The sequence below is a fragment of the Rousettus aegyptiacus genome, unplaced genomic scaffold (genome assembly GCF_014176215.1).
Source record: "Rousettus aegyptiacus isolate mRouAeg1 unplaced genomic scaffold, mRouAeg1.p scaffold_m13_p_7, whole genome shotgun sequence".
NCBI lineage: Eukaryota > Metazoa > Chordata > Mammalia > Chiroptera > Pteropodidae > Rousettus > Rousettus aegyptiacus.
Window position 1 is genome coordinate 49,231,553 of NW_023416310.1, and position 25,415 is coordinate 49,256,967.

At 41.4% G+C, this 25,415-nt stretch overlaps 1 protein-coding gene across 1 annotated transcript in view; it reads right to left on the reverse strand.

The window, feature by feature from the left end:
- EVA1A (eva-1 homolog A, regulator of programmed cell death) overlaps positions 1–15,521 on the reverse strand; it is a 78,287-nt gene extending 62,766 nt beyond the window's left edge. Inside the window, exons 1-2 of the mRNA XM_036224468.1 lie at positions 15,002–15,521; positions 10,479–10,618 (exon numbers count right to left, since the gene is read on the reverse strand). The gene's annotated coding sequence lies outside the window, so the exon portion shown is untranslated. The remainder of the gene's footprint in view (positions 1–10,478; positions 10,619–15,001) is intronic.
- Between the last annotated feature and the right edge of the window lie 9,894 nt (positions 15,522–25,415).

Consider the following 25,415-nt stretch of genomic DNA (forward strand, 5'->3'; position numbering starts at 1 on the left):
TGATAATGAATGTAAGGCATTTAGTATTAAATCTGCACACACCAGTTGCTCAAGAAAGAGTAGTGATGATGGTAATGGTGATGATGATGATGATGATAATGATGAGTTATAAGCTTTGCAAGAGAATGCAATGAGCATTAGGGACTGGGAAAGATTCACTAGTAGTTGTTTAAGACTGATTTCATTTAATTTTGGTTATTACTAACCTTAATCTGTCTTTATTTTATTAAAGCATTTAGTAGAGTCTTTCATTATATGATATTTTTGTACTCAAAATGATATTATGTTATATATGAGGAAGAATCTTTGATCTATGAATAATCATACCAAGCCACTAACTCTGCGTCAGTCTTGAGGGTAGCCAAGGTGTTTATAGAGTCAAGGTGCTGCCTTGTTTAATATGTTAATTGTTTATTGATGGTTTGGATCAACTCATAGTAAAAATATTTATACATTTAAGCCTCCATAGAACTAAATGGGGACAATCTACATTTTGTTGAAGATAATAACTGTACAAATTTTATTATCATCTCCCCTAAGGAGAACATTTTAATTTGATTTAATTTCTTCATGAAAGAAATTAAATACTAAGGAATAAGATTTTGTTGGGTAAGGCTGAGCTTTGGAGAGCACAAACCATTGTAAGGCAGAGATTTTTTTCACTAATCACTCTCATTGAGGATGCATGGGTTAAGAGAGGATAAATAACCCATGCATTTAATTTTATTTGAATAAGGAATGTTCAAATTCATATTGCATCATAAGCATTTCCTCATGTTAATACCAACTTTTTATTTGATGTTAACATTTTATGTGAATAGATGAGTCAACAAAGAGATACCGCTGCTAAAGGAGGTATCGTAGTCATGGGCTGTGTCAAAAAGCCAAGTGCTGAAGATAGCTGCAGTGGAAATTCTCATGTACTCTGTGTTGTTAAGACTTCCTGAGGGTTGATCCAGTTCTAGGCAGCTACTGTCAGTGAGGTTCTGACAAGCTGCAAGCAGTCAGAGTCATGAAGCTTTGCCAAATATTGCACAAGAAGCCAGATCATATGAGGAACCAGATCACAGAAGAAATACTCAAGGGACTCAGAATAATGAATAAATGATTGTCACCATGTTCTAAAAGTCTAATCCTAAATATAATATAATTCCTTGATTGCATACTAGGACAGAAAAAAGGTATCAGTAAAAAATGAGCAATCTGGAAAAAGTCTATACTTCAGTCAATTATGGCACACATATCAATTTCTTAGTTTTGTTAAATATATTATCATGGTTATGTAAAATGTTTATTCAGATTTCCCTGTTTTTCTCTTTCAAATATTTGAGCTTTATATTGGTAAAATTTCTGGAGTTTTGAGTCTAGTTCTAGGCAGTAATCCACCAATGTAGAAATATAATTTTAAAAAGCCACATGCACAAAGATAATCATTACATCATTATGCACACTTGTGAAAATTTGGAAACAAAATGTTCAACAATATAGGAGTTGTTAAATTATGATACATCTCTATGATTTAATGTCTTGAAGCCATTACAAATGTTTATGAAGTTGGTATTAACATGAGGAACTGTTTATGATGTAATATGAAATTTAAAAGCTGGATGCAAATCTGAGTTGTAACTCTAACTTCTATCAAGAGATTATGCAATTCAAATGAATAGAAAAAAAAGATTAGAAAAAAAGGAACTTAAAATTAATACATATTTTCTCTGGTTATTGGGTTCTTTATTTTCTAGCTTCCTCTAATAGGTATGTATATATTACTTTCATAATAGAAAAAAATCCATGAAAAGATTTGAGCCAGTTTCATTATGTAAACAGTTTAGGGATCAACTTCTCTCTTCTCTCCCCAGGCTTTGCCTGACTATATAGAATATTAAAGTACTGAGAATAAAAGTTTGAAGATTGCACAGCATAAAATAACTCACAAGCATTTTTTTAAGAACATGAACTATGGCTTAATCCATTAGAGCTGGAAAAAAACTGTCTACGTGCTTCTAAACAGTCACAAATGGCTTAGAGGCAAGAAAGCCATCAAGATTGTAGGGTGCGCCAAAGATACTTCAATTGCTGATGAGTGTCCCACATATAAAGATGGAAAACAAAGCCAGAAGGGGAGGGATTAGAATCTGTCACAGACCTTGGACAAAACACCAAAATTACATCTTAGTGCAAACAAATGTTCGTAAAATAAGTGTGGCAATAATCCAAGCTGAAAAACATATACTTAATGATGGCATTTATCCAGAACAAAGGTTTAAGTCTTATTAGCAAAAATGTTTCACGTAGCCATCAAATACAGAGCAGAGAAAATTCAAGTCAGGGAGCTGAAATGCCACAAGCAGAAACATCAAACATAAAGTATACAGAGCTGCATTGTATCATGGAGAGCCTTCCATGGATGAGCCAGTCACTTCCTCCCCATGATGGTTCCTTGCAGAACACTGACAAAAACAGAATCTCATGCACAAAATGAAAGAGAGCATCATCTCATTGATATGGGAAAAAGCAGTCTGACAAGTGATACCAACACTTGGGCCCATTTTATACAACCATCTTTAGGTATTTGGGAATATTGAAATTGTTGCAGAGACTAGTTATGAATCAGTAACCTCCCAAAAGCACCCCATCCAGCTGGGCATTTCATTTTTCCAGGGATGGACCTTACATGTGTATACGGACCATATATAAGTTTTACTGATAGTCTGCTTGCAAGCCAGAAATATGGGGTTTTTAGCTTTAATTCCAAAGAAAATCGAAACAAATTTTAATAAATGTTGCTTCTATAAAACATTTATATGCCTGTTACTAATCTCAGTTCAATTTCTTCCCCCTGTTAATTGTAGAACTATTGTAGAATAGGCTAAGTTGTTATAAAACCAACAGAATATATTCATAGTTTACTATGCATATCCCTGTCTTCAAAATCTCAGAGTTATGACTTCTCCCCAGTGGATACAATATATTTTCAACCAACCCCAACGGTCACGCTTTTAGAGCTGATATTCTGCAGTTTTGAATACCCTAAGGTTTCCATTTCAAGAGCAGCTACAGAAACTTAAAGAATGAAATTTATGTGCTTAAATATCTATGACTCTCTTCTAATACTCGGAATTCATTTCCAGGAAATATCTATAATTTCCACAAATTTGTATCCCCTCTGGACTCAGGACAGTTTGCTAAAGGAAAATATGTCCAGTCTGAATCTGAATACTTTCACTTCCTTCAGCATTAGAGATACTCTTGACTTTTCCCCTTGCAGTTTCAAGGTTAATGTGTTCAAACATCTCGTCATTTGACTAGGAAGTAAAATTCTCTAAGCCACTGAGAGCCTGATAAATGGGATCTCTTAGGGCATATTCATTTTCCAAAATTCTTGACTTGAGAACGAAATTCAGTGACTCTTTTCTGATGACATTAAATGAAATAGACTTTTATTCTCTGCTCCAACTTATTCAAGTATCTCTCAAGGTACAATCATGAAGAAAAATCAGCCTTGCTCACTCTCTCCTTCTTGTCATATAAGAAAAGTGATACAAACACTCATAGAGAAAATTTCCTGATATCCTCATAGAGGGTTAATGGAAGCTGGAGTCACCTACCTTCTCTGTTAAGGTAAATGTAAATGCCAGTTCTACTTTTAGAAGTAGGTGGCTCATCTGTGACATATGAACTAAAATTTTCCACGGTATTGTGTATAATAGTAGGGAGGGGCCCAACCCCGGAGGTGTCACTCGAGGATCAAATAACACATCTACTGAAACTCATTAAGATACAGAGTTGATCATTTTGATCCTTTCCTCATTTTCATAAGTGGGAGGAAGTAATAGAGAGTCTAGGTCCCTGAAAGCGAGGAAGAGAGAAAAAAATTAAGAGCTGCCTGCCAAGGCCCACCATGCATGAACAGGATTTCCCCTGTGTGCATGCAGCGAGGCCTGCTCAAGGAGAACTTGCAAGGGCACATATTTGTCAGGGGCATGTACAACTTGCAAAATATCGCCCCTGAGCCACAAGCCACAAGCCACATGCCACAAGCCACAAGCTAGGACCTATTTGTTTTCACTTCATTCAGCCAGGTTTGTTAGAGGACAGCTTTGTTCCCAGAGGACTTACTAGTGAGCAACTTGTAACTTGAAAACTGTTGCAACTTGAAAACTGACTAGGATATAAATATGTAAATTATATTCAAACAGAACTAAAACAGCTCATAAGTCAGAATAGGGCTTTTGGTGAAATTCCAGTAGAAAATACTGTTAGAGATAAATTTGAAGATAGATTTTTTTAATGTAATCTGGTTTCCTTCTTTTTATTTACCATGTTTAGCTTACATAATCTAGCACAACTATGGCCAGATGAGAATATCCTCCAATCTTCCTCTGTTCTTTCTCGCTCAAGAAAAACATTTAATATTTCGCAAGTATCAGACTGAGGAGTGCAATATAAACCAGGTAGGATGACTTCTGATCATCTACTATAAGACAGCTGACAGATTTTACAAAACAACATCACCTTTCATGCCAAATTCTTAAGAAGGATGATCCACTCTGGAAAACAAGACGATGTGCCCTCAGTGGACTAGAAATCAGAAAAGAAATCACTAAAACATGGAATATGGATAGAATTGGATTGAAAAACAAAAAACAAAAAAACAAAAAACAAAAACCGACAACCAAAATGAACTCAGGAGAGGACAGGTACAAAAGATGAAGCAAAGATAGGACATAGCCTGCCAGGAATGTAGAGAAAGAGTGGCCCTGGACTATTATTGCCCAAGGTTCTATAGTAGAGCCACGAGATGTGTGGGATCCTTCCTCTCCTTCCACCTTCCCATCTTTCCACCCATTTCTTCTATTTGGATAGATCTCCTTTTATCCAGCAGAAAACAGAACTGTCTGTGCTTAGAGATAAGCAAGGAGCATGTGTGCTTGTACAGAGAGGCAGACTCTTGCCTTGGGCAATTTATGTTCCCCAGCAAGACTGAGAAGCTTTCCTGCTTAGGAGCCTAATTATCAAAGCAACATACTTAGCAGCAATTTGCTCCTTCTCAGGCTCACTATGTACACTAGCATACAAGCACAGCAGCATGCAATGCCTCTCTCTCCTACCTCTCACCTTATCCTATGCAGGCTTGCAAGCAGGTAATGCACGACAACAGTGAACAGGGAGAAACAAGAAAATCACTCACAATCACAAATCATGAAACATTTGACAAAGGCTAACACCTTAAAAAGAGGATACCAAACTAAGGGAATAGAAGACCTTAACTAATGGAAAACAGAGATAATAAGGCAACCAGAAAAAACAACCACAAAACTAAAAGAGGCATACTCAGAAAATAATTGTAATGAATATGACAGATAAAGGAAGTATATGAAGAATATAAAAAGAGCTCCAATAAATCAATAAGAAAAAGATTTTTAAAATCTAATAGCAAATAAGAAAAGATTATAAAGAAGTAATTTATAGAAATGAAAATATAAAAATAGTTTAATCTCATTATTAATTGCAGAAATGCAAATTAAAATGAAATATTTTCATCTTTGAGATAAAAATTCTTAATATAAAATGATGGCAAAAATAAGGGGATATGCCTATTCTTATGTAATGATCCAGCCACTTAGAGGGAAATTGAGGATTATCTATTAAAACAAAGTTTCAGATCATTTAACAAAACTAAAACCATTTCATTCTTCTGTATCAGCTCTTGAGAAACACTGACATATGTGCACAAAGTCACATATATAAAGATATTTGTGGCCACAGTATTTGTAATACAAAATCTTGGCAATACCTTAATGTCTTCAAATAGGGACATTTTAATAATATTATGACACAGTCATATTATAGAAAATGATCAGAAAACAATGAGATATGAAAAACTCTAAGATATGTTATTAGGTGAATAAAGCAATTTGCAGACAGTATGTATAATTAATTCCACGTATGTAAAAAAATTAAACCAAAAATACTATATAATTTTATAGGTATATATATATAGATATATATATATCTATCTATATATGCATGCAAATATCTACATAAGAATTTTATGAGATGGACATAAATTGATTAAAACAGTCCTGGGGAAGAGAATGGGAAATGGGAGGTGGCAAGGAAGGATTACAGCATTATTTGCAATATCCGAATTATTTCGTAAGAGAATATATACACATATTATTTAAATAAAGGGAGAAAGTTTCTGAATTCAGAAACCAAATTCAAATATAGGCAAGTAATTACTCATTAGATGATAAAGAAAAGCCACTACCAGGGATTCCGAAAAGTATTGGTGACTAAGATAAAGAAAGCAGCACTCAGTTTATTTTCTCCTCGACGAGGAAAAGAATAATATTCAATGACGACTTGCAGCTGCATAGATACAGCACCACATGTTGGCTCAGGAGACGACATAGAACTTCTCATTTTCGAGTACCAGGCTCTCAACTTCTCTGAAGTTTAGCCATTTAAGTAGAATTTTCTTTAACTTAGTTTATGCCTCAGTATTCATAATTATGAGTTCCATATGATAAGCAAACAAAAGCCATTGCCTTTCAACTGATAACATCAGGTTCTCAACACTTACTGCCTGTTTTGAGAATACCGATAGGTCCCTGACCAGTTTAAGGGGGAAAGGTATTCTTTTATGTAAGAGTAGAAATAGAACTTTGTGGTTAATAAGTCCTTAAAGCGGAAAAACATAAAAATTTAAATTGGTTATGAGGCATGCTCCTTCCCAGCAGACACAGAAGAGTGAGGAGGTTTCAAAGTGATAAGCCTACCATCTCTAGCTATATCAGTCAGGCTAGGTTAGATTATGTTACAGTAACAAGCATCCCCCAAATTTGTCCATGGCTTCGAACAATAGAAATTCCTTTCTTGCTAACATCATATTGTCTGTGATAGTTCAGTAAGTAGGCCCTATACATAATTGTCACTTAGGGGTCCATGCTGATAGAACAACCAGCACCCAGAATATTGCTATTCAGAATGCAGATGAAAAGAGAAGATTCTATAGGGTGTCACATTCGTAATAAACAGCTGTGGCCCAGAAGTGACAGATATCACTTCTGCTCATTGGCCAGAGTTATTTATATGGTCTCACTCAATCACAACAAGGGCCAGGAAATATAATTCTATTATTTGCCAAGAAAAGGAAAGAACCATAGATATTTAGCAAACGAAACTGACAACTGTCATGTTGATATCGTGCAAATGCATCAGAGACATCTCCATTGGGGATCCCAGTCTGACACCAAGTTAAATGAAAAGTAAGCATGCTAAGAATCTGGAGGCCCAGGTTGGCTTAGCCAGGGAGTTGAAATAATTTAACCTGCCCAATAATCTTAACATAAATAGAAAAATTCTAGCACTGTTCAAGTCAGGATAATCTGTACATATAGGTAATGCTGGGATATTTCTCCCAGTAGCTCACTAACAATTTATGACCAATGGTTTCCAAAGGTGGTTGATCATCAGAATTGTCTAAGAAAGTTTAAAAACCAGAAATGCCTGGGTCTCACTCCTAATGATTCCAATTTGACACAGCTGGAATGGGCTTCAGGAATCCATATACTTAGCCCACAGAGATTCTCATCATCATTAGGTTTGGTGCCTTTTGCTGAAGACATTCAGTCCAGCAGTCTTTGTGCCAGGTAATACACCAGCCTTTCCAACTTCACAGACCACTGAGAATGGTGAATGACCTGGGTGACCAGAATAGAAGTGAGTGCTCTAGAGTGAAAGCAACACTGGCCAAGGGCCACAACACATGCTACACATGCTGCTTGATCCTTGTTCTGATCACCTACGGCTGCATGGCAAAACTTTCCAAAACAAAATTCGGAAAGTCAGTGACTTAAAATAGCAATAAGCAGTTCATTTGCTCATAAATCTGCATTTTGGGCAAGGCTCTGCAGAGAAGGCTGTTCTTGTTCCATGTGTTTCTAACAGGGGACACTTGACTGGAGCTAGAGGATCCATTTCCAAGCTGTCCCCAAAATGCTGATGATCAGCAAGGGCTGTTGACCAGGGACCCCAATTCCTCTCCATGTGTGTCTTTATGCGGCTACTTGGGCTTCCTTATAGCATGGCATCTGGGTTCCAAAAATTTATGGAGCAGGAAGTGGAAGTTGCCAATCTCTTAAGTCTTGAGTCCAGAAATGGGCACAGTGTCATCTAAACAGCTCCTTATTAGCTAAGTAGCCAAAGAGCCCACCCAAACTTGAGGGGCGGGATATAGTTCTCACTCTCAAGGGGAGATGCATCAAAGAACTTGTGGCCATCTTTAATCTACCATAGTCCTTGTTCTGCCCTTTGGGCCTCAAGCTCCTCACCTGTGAAATCGAAGAGTGAAAATGGATTATTTTGTGGGCCAATCCCCAAAGGCTGTGAGTCACAGGTTCTGATGCATAATTTTCTAATTGACAAAGAAGCTCAGTCTGTGAGTCCATGCTCTTTGTAGGCCTGAACATGGTGACGGCTGAACTCAGCCTGACAGACATGCATAGTTCACGGGGCAGCAATGACCTTGAGCACAGCCTCCTCTGCATTTCCCACCAAACTCACTTTCTTCTCCTCAAAGCCAAGTCATATCTTAATTTCCAGAACCTGACGGCAGCTGCCCTGAGGGCTTCCTAACCATCCACATCAGTCTTACCCCATCTCTTGGGCAATAACTCATAAGCTAAACAGGCAATGAGCAGACAAAAAGTTTCAACATGAGATTGGCAAAGCTGAGGAGTACAATGAAGGGCTTCAATGAATGGGCTCTAGTTCCAGACAGTATGGATTTAAACATCTTCAACACCACATTCTAGCTGTAAGACCTTGGGTAAAATGACTTCATATTTTAAATTTCATTTTTCTCTTTTAGAATGGGGATATAAATAGCACCGACCTCGTAGAGTTGCTGTAAGAGTTACTTGAGATAATGCAGATAAAGCACTTAGTACAAAACGCAATCCATCACAGGCACTTGATAAATCTTAACCATTATTTTTATTAAGTCATAATGCAATGGTTACTCTGGTCATTGTTTGTTGTGTATTTTCCAGAACCAGTGAAGACAGATCGTGCTAGAGCAAGCAGTGTGAGGCCCAAGACTGCCATACTGCAGGCCAAGCCACTGACCACTGGCCTCCTCACAAGGGGAAAGATGACTGCGAGCATCTCACACCTGCTCACCCAGCATCAGAGTGAGAGTCCCACATTAGCTGAGCATCACTGGTCAGTCATTTACTGATCCAGATATAGGCAAAGGTTTCACTTCCTAGGCTGCCCAGAGCCTTTGTTGAATGTCTACCACAACTTTACCAAGTGCCCAGGCTAAGCAGTGAACAGAACAGCCAAGGCCCCTCCCCTGCCCTCAAGGGATTCACATGCTATTGTTCTACCACAGGGCTCTTTCCAGCGTCCCTTGGCTGAGCCATTCTGGCCTGCCCAGACCTTCGGTCTCACATTCTAGAATCTGCAACTTTCTCTGATACGTGAAAGCTGGCTCTGCAGCCTCTCCTAGGGGTAGAGGTGTGCGATTGGAGGAGAAAGGCTATATATTCTCTGGACAACACTTTTATGACCATATGGGAATATTTCAGTGAAGCAGTAAAGTGTAATTCCTCAGTGTTATTACAAAACTGCCCCTCATTTCTGAAGAAATGCAAAACACAAACAAGCCAGCCTTGTTTGCTTCATCAATGCCGTACTGTAGTGCTGAGTTTAGGGAGGCGGCTGCCTCAACAATATTTTGTAATGACCCTGCTGACTCCTCCAGGAGATGGCTGCAGGGTTTTAATGCTTTCTGAAGGAAGAAAAGCCATGTAGAACACAGGGGTGAGATTCAGAGGTGAAACCACCAGGCAACAGGAAACACAGTCTGGAGCTCAGTGGGTGACACTCAGCTCTCAGCCAAGAACGGACACAGACCAGCTTCGTCACGGCCATGCCCTCAGCGTCCTTCACAGACACATACACTCTGGCTTTTCCTTCTTAGCCACCTACTGCATGGATTATTCTGCCCCCTGCAGCAACTTCACCATGACCTTCCTGAAAGTTTCTCTTCTCAGGGTATTTACCTATTTGCTAGGATCACTCCATGCTGCAGTGTCTTTGCTGGCAGATTCTAGATAAAGATAAGCAGTTCAGGCCTCTCCCCTGAGCCCTCACTCACGTCTACTCAGGAGCCCCCTGGACATCTCCACCGAAGGTCCCATACCTCTTTAAACTCAGTGTTATAGGTTGAATTGTATCTCCCCCAAAGATGTGTTGAATTCCCAGTACCTGTGACTGTGACTTTATTTGGAAATTTGCAAATGTAATCAAGTTAAGGTGAAATCATTGGGGTGGGCCCTAACCCAATGTGAATGATATTTTTATTAAAAAAAAAAAAAAAAAAAAAAAGGAAAATGTGATATGAGGACAAAAATGCATAGATAGAAGTTCGTGTGACAACAGAGGCAGAGATTGGAGTGACACACCTGCAAGCCAAGGAGGGCCAAGGACTGATGGCCACCGCTGAAGCTGGAAGGTGGCAAGAACGAAAGGATTCTCCTCCACAGGTTTCAGAGGGGGCATGGCCGTGCTCACACCTTGATTTTGAGAACTTCAGCTTCTAAAACTGGGAGAGAATAAATTCTGTTGTTCTAAGCCATTCAAATTGTGGAACTTAGCACCTCTAGGAAACAAATACACTTAACATGGCCCAAATCAATTTTGTTTTCTACTTTTCTCAGATTTGCTCCCCTTTGGTATTTCTTATTGTAACAAATGAAGCAAGTTGCCAAATCAGAACTCTGAGAGTCCACTTCGACTCCCTCGCTGTCCCCATACCAGCCATCAATCACTGCATCGTGTCAACTTGACCTCCTTCGTACTTCATCCATCCTTCCTCCTGTGAGCCTTGTCTCTGCCCTGGGTCAACTCCTGTAACTCCTCCAGTACAAGACTGTAATAAACCTCCTTTCTATTTTGCACACCTGGTCAATCTCCCATCATCTAATATCATCTGCTGGCCCCAGCCTAACCCATCTGTCACATTTGTAATTCTAATCTAAAACTCCTCATATCACACCACTGCTTAAAACCTTCCTTAGTAGCTCTCCCATAAATTCTAAACTCATGGGCATAGCCTGCAGGAACCTTCATGAATGATTTGGTTCCAGTATAACAACCTCCATTTATTATCTTTCATATACTTCTTTTCTCAACCTTGAACTTCATGCTCAAGCAGTACTAAATCTCTTTAGGTTTTCAGAATATGTCATGCTCTTTCACGCCTCTGTGCCCTTGCAGAGATGGTCCTTGTGCCAGAACATCACTCCATCCTCTTATTTTCTTGGTAAATGACTATTTATCCTTCAAATCTCTGATAAATTTATTCTCACTTGTAAAACCTTCCAGACTTTCCCCAAGCAATTTGGGTAGCTTATGTTCCCCGTCCTATTATTTGTACTATTTATATGCCTGTCTATCCACCTCACAATTTTGAGGGCACAAACTGTTTTCTTCTTTGTATCTCTAATGCTTTGCATTCACCCATTTTTTTCTTTCTTTTATTCATTCGACAAACATTTCTTGTACTTAACATCTCCAATGAACTAGGCAAGGTACTGGGGACACTACGAAGAATGCTACTCCTGCCCTCTTGATATCTATGGTACAGTGGGGGATAAAAGTAGGTACATGGGCAATTGCAGGGGAAATTATACCACCAGGGGCATAAGCCCAAGATGCTATAGGAATAGGTGGGCAGGTACTTTGCCCAGTGTCAGGATCACCATGGGAAAGGGGGGTCCAGGTGTATGGGGAGGGCAGAGAACTGTCAATTATGTTCCTGGTCCTGCACAGCTGGGGAACAAAGAGAAAGTGGCAGAACAAAAGGAAAAATGTCTGGTGCTACACGCAGGCCACAGATGCCAGGGCCCCGTAAGTCCATTAAAGAGAGTGGACTTTATCCTGAGGACTCAACGAGTCACAAAAGTATTTTAGGCACTTTGTCATTCTTTTCCCTTTAAAATTGTCTTTATCCAATTGCTTCTAGGAAGCGAAGCAAAAACATGATTCTTGTAATAAGCAAAAAGGCCAAAGATATAGAAACAGGATGTTAAAATTCACTCCCTCTCATTCCTATGCCCTGAGGTAAGTTGTGCTGTGAAGGCCTCTCGAAGCTGTATAAATACATGCAAACACAGAACAGGCATGTGTATTGGGTTTTATTTGCTTACCCAATGTTTTTACAAAAATGGGACCATAGTATACACATTTTTCCATAACTTGCCTTTGCACTTAACGTATTAGCCTCTCTCTGTGTGAATATGTTGATAGATTTAATTCATTCTTCTTTTCATAGCTACACAATATCCCACAGCATAGTAGCACCATGTTCTATCGACCATTTTATTATTGATGGACAATTCTGAGTTATCCAGTATTTTGCCACAGCAAACAGTGCTTCTGTACACATCCTTGTCCATAAATTCTTAGGTACTGGTGCTTTTATATCAACTGGAAATATGGCCTACATGGGGTTGCTGAGATGGTGATGCACATCTTGAACTATAACAAATGTTGCCAGAGTATTTTTCCCTAGAGGTTCCAGCAGTTCACACTTCCACTAGCGAGGTATAAAAGTGCTTATTCTCCTGTATTCTCTTGAGCACAGGGTGTTACTGGTCTTTTTAATTTTTGCCAGTCTAATGAATAAATAACTAAATTTGACTTTCTCTGACTAATCCTTTTCAACTCTGTTAAATTTTCATTTCCTCCTCTGTAAATTGCCTGTTCACATTTTTTTTTTCTGTATTCCCCTTGCCTTTTGCCATTTTATTACCAAGTTATATGCACTTTGGGCAAATTAAAGATAATATCTTTCATATGTGTTTTAAATGTTTATCTGAGTCTACAGTTTGTCCTTTAACTTTCCTTTTTGTGTATTTTTTTCTTAAAATTTGAAACAATATGTAGGAACATACGTTCTTTTCTTTTTCCCTTCAGCGTCTGAGAGGTCCCTCATTATTAAAAATACCCCTTCTACTCTGAAGTTATACAAATTTTGAAATTTGGAAAATAAATTTTGCACTAAATTTTCTTCAAATATTTTATGCACATATTTATTTGTTTACTTACAGTTAGATCTTCAACCCAAACCCATCTGGAATTTATTGTTGGGTATAGTATGAGTTGGTGTCTACCCATTTTTTCCTCCCGGATGGAGAGCCAGTTAGGTCAATACCATTTCTTGAATCAATTATAATCTTCCCACTGAATTCAAATGTCGCTTTTATCATTTTTAAGTATGTAAACATACTGCATCCATTCCTGGAATCTGGCCTGTTTCATTGAGCTATTTATTCATGTGCCAAAACATATTCTTTTGATGACACTCATTGTATCTTAAATTTTAATATTTGGTAAGGCAAATGTCCCCTATTTTCTTTTTCAAAATTATCTATCAAAGTCTACAAATGCTCTACTGCAATGCCCCACTGTAATTGTGCCTTATAATTAAATTCATCTGTCTTTCAAAGAGGATGTGGTTAAGAGAGTCTCAGTGAATCTTGGATGGCTGCAAGAATGAAAGCCAAGTCTCCCTGTGTGTGCACACACACAGTCTCACACTCGGTTTCCTGCCTAACAGACTACTCCAAAGTCTCCCAGAACTCTGGACTCTGATCCCCATTTTCCCCTCTCCCTCAAGTCCCAGGGGTCACCTCACCCAGGTCCTAGGGGCAGCCTGCCCCCTGCTCTCCTCAGGCAACTCTGTCATAGGCTAAAGGGCTGTCGCTTGGGGCTTCCCTCCCCTTCAGGTTCCTAGTGGCTCTGAGTACAAAGGCACAGAGGACCAAATCCCTAAACCTACCAATGGCTGCTCCCCTTTTTTGTAGCTGCCCGTGAGATCTGCACGGCCATGCTGCTCTCCAGCACAAACTTCCCTCCGGCAGATGTTTCCCTTTGATTTCTCTCTGGGGCACCATTCCTGACCCTTCCTGAGGTAGAATCACTCTGACCTCCTCTTCATAGGCACTGCCAATGGCAGCAGAAGGGGGACAAAGTTAGAAACACATGTTATGGGTCGAACTGTACCCTCCCCAAAGTCACACATGGAAGTCCCAATCGCCAGGACCTCAAAGTGTGACCTTATTTGGAAGCAGAGTTGTTGCAGATGTGATTGGTTAGGTCATTAGGGTGGGCCCTCATCCAACATGACTAGCGTCCTCAAAAAAGGGGAAAGTTAGACACAGACACATACACGGGGAGAATGCCGTGTGATAATGAAAGAAGAAATTGAGGTGGTGCTTCTAAAAGCCAATCATTGCCAGAAAACCACCAGAACCTAGGGGAGAGGCCTGGCACAGATTCTCCCTCACAGCCCGCGGAAGGAACCAACTCTGCTGACACCTTAATTTTGCATTTCTAGCTTCCGGAACTGTGAGACGATACATTTCTGTTGTTCAAGCATCCAATCTGTGGTGCTTTGTTACAGCAGCACTAGCAAACTAATACTCATGGCAACCCAACACAGGTGCAGGCATTGCCGCCTGTAGCCTGGACCCCAGGCAGAAGCAGGCCAAGGGCCGTGACTTCACAATGGGGAGTAGAGTTTAGGAAGGGAAGCATTGTGCCCAAACTTCAGGGGTTCAGTAGGAAACAAGGATTTGACAACTGCTCTGCAAACTACCCAAACATGGCATGCTAAGGTTTTTGTGACTTATCCTCTAGTGCCTCTCCACTTTCTGTCAGCCACCACCGCAAAGGAATCCTTACTCTGAAATGTACAGAGATAACCTGGGGGCATTCATTAGGGCTGTATCCAATCATTCCTCCTGCGTAGCCCAATGCCTTCCTTACAGTAAGTGCTTAGACTTTGTTTATTAGCTGGCTGGCTGGATAGATGGGTGCACAGAGAGACCGACAGATGGAATGATGGAGAAATGTACAGTGAGATTCTTTGGGCTAAACTTTCTGTGGTAGGTGAGTCAACAAAGCAACTGTGAAGTCTTACCTCGAGAGGCTTCTGGGAACTGTCAGTCTCTGGGTCTGTAGATTCCTGTTCTTGCCATGTAGACCCTGCATTCATTCTCATTCTCTTCAGGCTGGAAGTTTCCCAAGCGCCAACTACCACAGCAAGGCTTCCAAGTTCCCTTCCATGAGAGCTCCCTCCTGGCAGCTTGTTACAACAGCTGTACATAAAGGAGGTTTAAACAGCCTCTGGCGAGTCTCCCTGGAATTCACAACCAGCACCCCTACCCCCAAATCTGAGTTTCAGACAAAACTCAGAGAAGAAACTCTTTATTTTAACAGCTTCTTCAACGATTTCTTCTCTCTTGAAAGTGGAGGCTCATCTTGAAATAACTGACCCAGGGAAATACAGAGAAAAAAAGCAAAACAAAGCTCTGAGGCCTATGTGTCTTTGTATTCCAGAAACTTCCACAGATGGGAACTGCACTGAGGAGGGCTGCTGCCAGAGTTGGGGAGAGACTGACTGCAAGAGACACTGGGGACTTGAGGGCTGGAAATGGCAAGGAAAGTACCCTGAGCTTGGCCCAACTTGGCTCTTAAAGAGAACCCCACCACTCATTAACCAGCCCTAAAAACTGCTAAGTGAAAAAGAAAAATAAATGAGCTCATTAAATCCGGAAGGAGGGAAGACCTGGAGGCTTAACCAAGGAAATTCCCATCACCCAGTTAGAAGAACAAGGGGGTGTTGGACGCAATTAGATTCATGGCCTGGAGTAGCGGCTGGCCCCCAAATGAGGGGTGAGTCATCCTGCACCACCACGTGGGGCTTGGCTGTTTCCAGCTCTGCACGCAGGCGCCTGGAGAGGGCGCCTGGCCCATACAGTTGGTGTGGTTATCAGTTCAAGTGGTCCAGGTCTTTGGTCAAACTGGTGGTGAGGTCAGTTGGGAAACACAGGGGAAAGTTCCAAAGCGTGACAAGTTCTTGGGAAAATTATGACTTCAACCCAGACTGCAGTAACTGCCTGTGACAAATAGAGCTTCAGGTTTGGCTTAATAAAGGCTGTTCATCTATTGGTGTCCCAGTCACCACCTGTATACTGAGGACCCAGCATCTCTGTGTGGCATGCTGGATGCTGTGCCTGTGGCCTGGCCTGCAAGTGCTTGCTCCTGAGGTCAGCCTCTCCAGGATCCTGGCTTTGGGCCCCAGCTTCACCCGTTAACCCACAGGCCCCTCTGGTCTGGGGGTTCTGCAAACTCTGCTTGGATCTCTTCATTCTTGAATGGTTGGGACTCTGATCATTTTTGGCATCTGCTTGTATTTTGGGTAAAAAAGAACTCCTCTCCCACCCAGGCAGCCTCAGGCCTAAACAAACAGTGACTGTGCCTTGAATAATGCACTGGTGCCTGGGCAAGAACAATGAGAACACAGATGAGAGAGTGCCTACCTCCACCTGCGTGTTGGGGGAGCCATCAGAGAAAGAAAGCCTACTTTTGCAGCGCTGACAGACTTTCCCAGGTGGAGCAGGGCAGGGGGATGGTAACTCCAGGCAAGGGAACAGCAGCAGGAAAAAGGCAGAGATCTAAAAGAAGACATCAAGAAGAAGCCCACTAACTGACAAGTAAAAGAATGATCAGGTTTATTCTGTGCCCTTTGCTCCACCCACTCATTCTCTTTCCACTGGAGACTATTGGTCAGAATAATTTTCAGGACTGAGTCATAAGCAAAGGTATCATTTGTCTAAACTTGCAGTCTCACAAGGAACTATACAATATGGCAAGATCCATTTCCAGCTACCTTCTCCTTGCCATCCTCTACCAAGATGGACATCATTCTCAAGAGAAAACAGGATTAAGGGAAGCAAAAGAGTTGTCGAGTCTGAAGTGGGTTTGAATCCCAGTTCCACTAATAACTAGCTGTGTGACAATGGACTGGTGACTTAACTTCTCTGAGTCACACTTTTCTCATCTGTAAAGTGGGAATAATAAATATCTACCAAATAGAGTGGTCATGAGGATTAGAAATACCATATGCAAAGTGCCCCCCCCCCAATGCTTTGCATATAGCCCATATTCAAAGATGGCAGCTATTATCCCAGATTGTGGGACATTTGTCTCACCCTGCTCCCCTCAGTGCCTGGCTCCTACTCAGTAAAGGTGAGACCTTAGTTGCTGGGGTGACATCCAGCACTCCAGGACTTTCATCACTGCAACAAAACCCTCCACACTGCATCTCCATGGAGTCTACCCTTTAAACACGAATTGCCATGCATGAACAAGCCCTTGGAATTTGAAGTCACTTCCTTAAGTCAGAGGGGTCAGACTGCTGTGCTGTTTTCAAACCTACTCCCAAAGGTCTGCTGTGAAGGTCAGGGCCGCAGATTGTTCCAGGTCTTAAAACTTGTTACACATACTTTTACTTTGAGACAGAGAGACTTTCAAGAAGGGTGCTTGTGAAAGATTAAAAGATTACATTTGCACTCCCTTTCTTTAAGGAGAAGAGTGCCAACTTCTCAGCCCGTAGACTCAGAAAAACAATTTGACCTTCCTGGGCTGTTAACCTGAAGTGGTAGAGCATCTGGAATCCCCTGGGGGAGTCACTGAAGGTACTTTTCTCAGAAGTCTAGATGGACGGCAAGTACCCCGGTTGTCCAGGAAGGGGAGGTGATAACAGGACACTGTTTTGAGTTGAAAATAGTCTCTCTGGGATTCTGGGAGTCTGTGCAGCCCTGGGACTCCGGGGACCAGCTGGCACCTGGACGGCGGCTGTTAAAGAAAACTGGCGGCAGACTCAGCTGAGCGGCAACCTCGTGAGCTCAAGTGTGGGGTCACCCCCGGCTGAGGTTACCGCGGCGGGAATGGGGTCATCCTCCCTGCGAACACGAATGGCTGCGCGAGGACATGGACAAAAGCAGCTTTGTGGAAGGCCGAGGGACCGTTCATCAGCGCCACCGTGTGGCAGCGCCGGGCAGCGGCGGACGCAGCAATCTGCCAGCCCTTCTGCTGACTAGATGGAGGGTATGGCCATGAAACTCGAAAACGAGAGCGATCTGCACCCCATGTTTGTGGAGCAATTTTGACCACTTCCATCCTCTTTGCTGAATCGAGTTCCAGCCAGTAGCCTCACCTACGAATTGATAACTTAAAGAAAATCTAAATCGAATGGAATAAGGACTGCTTAAACGCTTGAGCTGTCCAGTCCCCCGAGTGTTTCCAGGTTCCTGACAAAGAATAGACTCTGTGTGTGACACGCGAGCCAGCCTTTGAGTGAATTGGGAATCTCCGAGGTTTTCCACCTGCCCTGTAACAGGCCTGCTAGATGGGATGTCTCCCGCCTCAGTGTGCAGAATTCAGAAAAGTGATATCCTAAACTGGTTCTATAATGTTTGAGCATGTCCCCTACTTAAGAATGTAGAAGGTTCTGTAAAGTATCTAGAGAGGAGAGAAGGAGCACAGGGGGCCCGGGCGGGGTGGGGGCTTTGTGAAAAGATTTCTTGGGAGGATGCTTGCTGTCAAGCCCACTTCCCTTGGCGAAGTGTGCAGGGGCGTTCCCCTTCCCTCAAGACTGAGGACAGGCCTTCCACCGTTTGCAATCTAGTGACAACGGTTTACCAGACACTCTCTCTGCACCATGTCGTGCTGTGCAAGGGCTGTGCAGGACAGGAGGGGGTGGAGCTGGAGCCCCTACCCTCAAGGACCTTCCAGTCATGTGAGAGTGAGGTCTCATGCCTACTCTGGGACACTTAGAACAGAAAGTCCAGGGCCTTGCGGTCACTGCAGGCTGGGTGCCCTTGAGTTTGGAGATACTGAAGGCTCTCTCTCTCTTCTCTTCATTGAGGACTCTATGGTGAGGGCCTGCCCAGTTTAGGGAAGACACTGCCATCCCAGAGCTGCTCCAAGCCTGGAAATACTCTCCAGGGTCTGGGGAAGAGGCAGAAGTGGCAGTCCCAGCCTGAACCACTCGGATTCTCCCAAGTCACAGCTGTTCTCTGCTCTCCCTGCCCTGCCACAATTCCCAGCCATTTGCAAGGTACAAACTCCTTCCCCATGGCTAACCAGTGTCCCCCTGTCCAGCATCCAGTTCTCTCTGGACCCTAATCTGGTTCCATACTCATCCTCCTTACTCCAGGGACAGATCAATGAACAGTCACCATGGTCTGAAGTCCTCCCCTCCCTCCTCATGTGCTGCCCCTGCCTCTGTCATCCTCATTGTACAGATGACAGAGGCCTGATGAAGGTGAGCCGTGACGTGGACACTCAGTAGTAGTGTCAGGACTAGAAGGGAAGTCTCTGGCTCCGATCCATCCACTTAGAGAGATGGAGAACATTTCATTCTTTAAATCTTTCTCCATCAACCATTGTACTTCTCAATTGTTAGTATTCCCTCAGTCATCAACCCCAGCCCTTAGCGCTGTAAGGGATCTTAGAGCAGAGGGCTGGGGGGAAGGGGAAGGGGCTGCTTAAGATCTGTGTATTTCCATTACATATCCTTAGTGCCTGCAAAGCACCTGGCACAAAATTGGCTCTCAAAAAACTGGGAGAGAGTGGAGAAAAGGAGAAAAGAGGGAAGAAGCAGCCACGGTACATTGATTTCAAGTCACAGCATTGATACTCTTTAAAGTACTCATGTGTGTGTTGAACCTCAGAGAATTTTTTAAGGTTTCTTTGGGCCAGAAACACACCACACTTTGGTGGCTATAAATTTCATTTGCAAAGCAAAATTCAATGATGTGGAAATGTTCTATGGTTTTTGTTTGTTTTTTTTTTCAAGGTTGTATTGCATTTCAGAATCTATGCCCATAATGAACTTATCCTTGGGAAGATGAATTGTCTAGTATTCTCCCTTGTCCACCCTCCACCGGCAAGGCTCTGAGATTTCACTGCACACAATACATGTCTACTTCTAAGACTTCAGAGGGTATTTCTGTTTATTTGCTTTTCTTGCAAAACACTCAGATTAGCTATCAAAATTGCAGATAAATCTAAGGCAAATAACTTACAAGAAAGGCAAGGGTGGATCACTGAATAATTGTTACCTGATTTGTCCCAGGCTGCCTCTGTCTCAGCCACATTCTCCAGCTCAGGTTGACATAGCTCCAGAGTTGTACAGCAAATGCCCCTAATGTCTGCCAATAGGGTATCAGCCAACTGAATTGTGGTGCAACCACACGATTTAACACTCTGCAGACATTAAAAGTGATGTAAAAAGTTCGTGCTTATTGGCATGGAGAAATAGTTCTCATATCTCTGGGTTGATACATACATGGTCCTTTATGCAGAAAAAACAGATCCGAAATATGAAACCAAAATATTTGTTATTTTATTTCTGTGATTTTCAAAAAATTGTAAAACAAACTCAAATTGCAAAAAGGTAATAATTTTACACATTTAAACCTGACCATAGCGAAAGGATTAAATATATATAGTTAGTTTATCATGGATCGTACTTACATTACAAGGTATTATATTACAAAGTAGATTTTACAAGGTCAAAAGGCCTAGATTCACCAGTTTTTGTCACCTGGCAATGTGCCACACCTATTACAAGACTTAGCTCAATTACTCCACTTATGGGGACTCTTCCTGCTCAAATATGTATAAAATGCCATTTCCGAGCTATTCCTTCAGTCCACTGGTGTGTCCTCCTCTCCACATTCCAGCAATTACTATACGGCATAGTAATGGTTTTCGCATAGTGCACTCTGCACGCTTGTGAGGGGGTGTTTCCAAAACTTGTTCCCAGGTCTACTTCACACATTGTATAAATGAATGACCCAACATATTGATGTGTGACGTTGAGCACGTCATTGCCCTTCTATAAACCTCAGGGTCTTCATGATTAAAATGGGGATCAGTGTGCACATCCGAGGGTTGCTGTAAGGATTAAACAAATACTCTGCACTGTAGAGTGTGATGGGAGATCAAGGGGCTTCACCATGAGGCACATCTGACAACCAGAACCCAGAATCCACAGCGTGCTATTTCTTCTTCCAGCCCACGCTCTGGCTGTTCACTAATGAGACAGAAAGTTTCACTAAAAAGTCACTTTGTCCAAGCAGTAAAGAGGAGTCCTGTGTCCTGTATGAGGTGCTCAAGGTCACAAAGAACAACATATAAACCTTACAGTATATGTTCTCATTTTATCTTATTTTATCAGTGAGAATATGGTAGTCCTCCAACCACCAGCTGTCCTACAAGGCCTCAGCAGAAGGTTATCTAAACAGAGCCAAATCTTGGCCTTCCAGAACCCGGATGGACATGGTGTAGAGAACTGAGTCTCCATAGCTACGGTTTTGAGCAACACAACTATTTTATTTTTATTATTTTGAACGGGCTGTCTCTAAACTATGTAGTCAATGACCATAACACTGCAGAGTTTTATAACTATTTTGTGTCAAATTAGGCTCACTATGCTTGCTTTTTAGGTCTTAATTTCATATTACAAATAGTAATGATAGCTAACATTTACTTTTGTTTCTTACTATGTTGTAGACGCCATTTTTAATATTGTACATGTATTTGCTCATTAAATCTTCATAATGATTACAGAAGACAGCTGCCCTTATTATCTCCATTTCCTGTATGAGGAAACTGAGGCCCAGAGAGTTTAGGTGAGGTGTTCAAGGTCACAAAGCACAACACATAAACCTTAGAACCATTGCTCTGGAGCCCACATGCTTGACACTACACCACAGATGTCCAGACACCACTACCCAAGGAAGAGTGAGTGGTAGAAAAAAGCGCTGGGTAGGGACTGTGCATTTATTTTTATTCCATTATGAAATGAACACATACACATCGTAGAACATACTGAAAGTAAAATGGAAAAAAGAAGGGATTCTCAATCCAGCAACCAGCGTAAATACTCCTTGTTTACTCATGATATCCAGTAGAATAATGAAGAATATCAGTGAAGCCATAAATTGATGTTTAGATGATAGTAAAGCAAATGTGACAAGAGGAAAGTGTCTAAAAGGTGTATTAAAATTTTAGCCAGACTGCACTAAATAAGGAATGTGTGACTTGCTGCCCCCTCCCAGAGGCATCATGTAGGGGTCCTGGCCCACCCCTGCATGTGCATTTATGATTATTCTTTAAATGCCCTAAAGTTCTCTCTGATTCTCTCCTGGCATGCTGAGAATTCTCTTGCAGAGTCTGTGTGACACACTTTTACACTGAGCTGCAGGTGCTTCAAAGTGCTCTCAAATGAGGATGAGGAAATACAAAGCCTCTAGGAATAGTCAAAGCCAATATAAGCAGTGCAGTAATGACTCCTCACTCTGCACTCAAGACTTCTTACTGTTTCTCAAGCCGCCATGCCATTCTTCATTCATTCATTCATGCAGTGAATGTTTATTAAACAGCTTCTGTGTACTAGACCCTCAGCCCTCAAGGACCCAAGTCCTAATGTAAGAGCAAAACATTAAAATGGTATTACACTGATAGTTGTACGGGTGTAAGCTGTGAAGGAAGAAAAGAGGCAGCCATGAGAAAGACTTGCAGGGGAGCCGATTTAGATGAGATGGGTAAGACCCCAAGAATGACTGAGGAATAGCAAAAAGGCCTGAAACCTTTGTAGATCTCCATGGCTACTGAGAAGGTGTGGAACTTATCAAGAGATGTGTCTAGAACAACAGGCAGGGGCAGGAGCCAGATTGGGGATGGCATGGGACCATTGACAGGACTTGAGATTTTCTTCTAACTGCAATAAGCAGTCAGTGAAAGGAAGTGAGCAAGGAAGTAACATGAGAAGGAAAACTCCATCCTTGCTCTCAAGGAATTCACAATGTTATGATTAGATGATTATGAGCTCTAAAACTTTAATTTAGCCTTGGTTAAAATGATAGATCACACCAATATTTTACTGAAAACTTAATCATGTTGATAACTACTTTAGAATTCCAAGTTCTGTTCTTGCTATTCCCCTTCTAAGTAAAGATGAGAATGATCAGGTTAGGGAATGTTTATGTTATGGGATTATGGGAGCAAAATGAACAGAATACACTGACTAAATGGGGAAAGGTCTTCCTTAAATTTAAATGGATATGGGTTGCTTTTTATTATCACAAATGACAATTTCTTTCTTCAGTATTTACCAGCAAGAATCAGAAAACTTCATGATTTACTACATTCACTACAAAGTCTTTATTTTTCACAGCAATCACATTTTTGACATTTTACATTATCTTTGTTTTGTCAGCCTGATGGTCCTTGGTGCTAATTTACTGCCAACAGGAATCTCCAATTTAGGGTGTGGTGAAAAAGGAAACTATTCAGTGAAAACAGCTCAGTTGTAATACAGTTCAGTTATGAAGCAGCGCATCTGCAAAACTATATGGCTGTAGGAGGGTGTCTGGGGCAAGGGCCCTCTCACAGGCACTCTCCCAGCCAGAGGGGACCTAACCCATATAGACGGAAGTCCCCGCCCTGGTTCCTGATTGGCCCGTATTTATGCAAATGAGATTTCAATCCTTGCAGTTTGATTGGTGAAATTGCTGATGGGGATATTGATACACAGCTCCAATTGGTGGGGAAAGTCTCAGTCTTATTGGTTGAAACAGGATTCTAGGAGCTTCTTTATAAGGGCTGGCTAAGATGGCAGAAACACAGTGCAGGAAAAACTTCAGTGCAGGAGGCAGGCAAGTTAGTGCAGGCTTCCCCCTGAAGTGCAGTTTCAGTGAGAGGCATCTGTGTATAAATGGCTGTTAGGCTCTGTTTTTCAAATTTGAGCCCAGCTAGCCACTAGAAACCTTTTTCAGTAGGTATCTTCTTTCTCAGGGTCCAGTTTTCTTAACCCATGGGCTAAATTGGGCCCGCCTGCTGTTTTACATGGCCATGTGTATTAACCGTGCCTTTCATTTTCTGTAGTCTGGTGCTTTGACATCTGGGACCTTGATGACCCTGAAGGAGCTGCCCCTCCCAGAGTTATCCAATTCCTAGAGATGGTTAACAAATGAGTGTTCTTTTCAAATTCACACAAACTGACCAATCCAGAGCCCACAACCACCACCTCCTTTTATTAAGCTCTCACACTCCAGGCCACTAACCACCTGCCCTAACGGCACAGGGCTAGGTAGCACACCACCAGGGACAGGCTTTAAGCCCCAGAACCTGCTGAAATTATGCAAACCAGCCCATCCAAAGCCTGCTTATCCTGCCTTGCCCATTTCTTTCTGAAGAAACCACAATAGGGGCTCTTGCCCATGCTCTTCCCTCACCCTCTTTGCCTCCCAACTGACCCTGATGCTTCCCTGATTGTCCCCCCCCCCCATGGTTTGGTGGGCTTTCTTCTCTTGAGAACTGTGAGTAACAAACTATCTTTTCAATGGTAATCATCTCCTGATGTGTAGGCATCCCTAGAACTCAAATTTTCTATTAATACAGTATATTTTAAAATGCCATGAGCTAAGAATGGCTTTGTAGTCTTAAATGGTTGAAAGAATCAAAAGAAAAACATTTCATGACACATGAAAATTATATGAAATTCAAATTATATTGGAACCCAGCCATACTCAATCCTTCACATGTTGTCTGTGGCTGCTTTTGTCCTTTCATAGCAGAGCTGAGTAGTTGTGATGGAAGCCTTATAGTCCACAAAACCTAAAATATTGAATATCTTTAAAGACATATCTTGTTTTATTGTTTTGCTTTATTGAACCTCACGAATGTTGCTTTTTTTTTTTTATGAAGTGAAGACAAGACCCTACATCAGCAAAAAAATTATAACTCATTTTATTGCGATACTAGCTTTATTGCGGTGGTCTGGAGCTGAACCCATACTATCTCTGAGGTATGCGTATAGTTTGTGACCTCTACCATAACCTATAGAACATGGTAGTTATTTTATTTGATCATCGAAAGCTATACACTTGTGTAAATTCACCCATTGCTCTCTATGTGTGTTAAAGTCCTGCTTGCAGTGTGAAAGCTTCAGAATCTCTGAAGCTTTCTCCCTAGGGTCTAGTCCATAACTGAATTTCCAGTATTTTATTTAAAAAAAAAAATGATCCTCAGTAAGAGCATTTTACATTATGACTCAGAACTCCCACATAGATAACAGAAACAAATTTGATGAACCATTACTCATCTGTATAACTACTCATCAAAGTGTATTATTTTGATGGTTTCTGTTGTTTCCTTCATTTTTAAAATATACCACGTACAATCTACTGTTTACACCACCCATTTGTGAGTCAATATGCACATTTTAATAAACATCGCAAAACCAACAGATTCAAATCCAAACACAAAATGTTTCTCTTCTGCACAGTCTACTGAGGAGGACAAATATAGCAACAGAAAATAGCAAAGCAGCACAAATGACATAATACGGATTTAAAAGAATGCTCTACAAGCAAACAGGAAATGCAGCTAATTTTCTTTCATGGAGTTGTTGGATAGGGTTTCATAGAACAAGTAAGATTTGAGCTGAGTTTTGAGGGATGGTCAGGAAATCTTTG